This window comes from Penaeus monodon, chromosome 28, assembly GCF_015228065.2.
Source record: "Penaeus monodon isolate SGIC_2016 chromosome 28, NSTDA_Pmon_1, whole genome shotgun sequence".
In the NCBI taxonomy this organism is placed as follows: domain Eukaryota; kingdom Metazoa; phylum Arthropoda; class Malacostraca; order Decapoda; family Penaeidae; genus Penaeus; species Penaeus monodon.
This window is the reverse complement of record NC_051413.1, coordinates 17,445,236-17,446,546: the sequence shown is the minus strand read 5'-3', so window position 1 is coordinate 17,446,546 and position 1,311 is coordinate 17,445,236. Positions and strand designations below refer to the sequence as shown.

The 1,311-nt window shown below is 54.8% G+C and overlaps 1 pseudogene; it reads right to left on the bottom strand.

Moving 5' to 3' along the window:
- Positions 1-830, bottom strand: part of LOC119591083 — a 3,055-nt pseudogene extending 2,225 nt beyond the window's left edge.
- Between the last annotated feature and the right edge of the window lie 481 nt (positions 831-1,311).

Below are 1,311 nucleotides of genomic sequence, written 5' to 3'. Positions count from 1 at the left end.
GGAGTTCAGGACTGTATATGCCCAAAACAACGCTGGGCAGCTTTTTTCCAGAGTGAAGCGCACCCTCCCCCCCCCTATTGGCGCCAGACTCACTTGGGTTCTGCTGCTTCTGAGGTAATCCCTGGGGACGAGCATGTTGCCGGGCTTCGCCGGGTCTGCCTCCCCCCGGGCAGGCCCGGGGGGCATGTCCCAGCTCAGGCCGGGAAGCTTGGGCCAGTAGCACCCCCGCCCACCCCCTTTTGGGAAGGGGGGGACGCGGGCTGGGGAAATTCGGAAAATGTCTGATTTTAAAACTTTTTTTAACATTGGGGGGGCTTTGGATACGGGGAAAATTTAAAATGTCCCCGGGGGAAAAGGCCTAAAGAGAGGGCGTGCGGGAAACCCCTTTTAAAATCGCTCGGACAGGCAGAGGTACGGCCTATGCAGACGGAAAGGCATCAGGGGTCTTTCGGGAAACCTCTTCCCTTTATTTCCCTCCCGGGCGTAAGGGACGGTTTCCTCAACATCGGCCCTAATTTTGGAGGTCAAGGCGCCAAAGCCCGCCGAGGTCGCCGAGCCCGACCCAAAGCCGCCTTTAGCGCTCGCGGGGGCGCCCAAGTGCTCCCCCGTGACCGGGTCAGAGCCCCCTTTTTGGGGAAATTTCCCTCGTGGGCTATAAAGGGGCCAGGGAGAGCCGATCAGCCCAACACCAAGCGCCAGGATCACGGACCCACCCCTGGCCTTTGAAAGGGTTGGGTTCCCCGAGCGGCGAGCGGGGAACCGAGGCAGCGCCGGGCCCCAAGCAGAGCCAGGCGCTGCGGAGGGGGAAGGGCCCAGGGAGTTGTCGCCATGGCGGCGACAGTGAAAATCCCCCGGGGAGTTTAAAGGGCCCCTAAAGTGGGGGGGTTTTCAGGGCTGGGAAGGGCCGCCCTGGCAGTGCGTCTCAAATGTCGGTTCCGCGTCGTGTGCCCTTCCCTATACTTAGCAATCATTACCTAAACCCGGGCCCTTTAGTCATCTTTATTATGGCCATGCAAATACATACGCATTACAGAAAGAACAAAAAATCGGGAAGGAAGGCACGCGTACTTCCAAAAAATTTTTTCCCTTAAATGTCCAAATTTTGAAAAGTTGGGCCCGGGGAAAAACCCCCGTGCAATCTAGCGGGCCGTCCACCCAGATCGGTAGAAAATTTTTTCATTGCCCTTTATATTTTAAATTTTATATTAAAAAAAAAAGGATATAAAACCCAAAGAGAAAGACAATATAATTTACTATGCTTTTTTTCAAAAACCCAAAAGGGTAACAAAGATGTAGAAGGTTTTTAGAAGG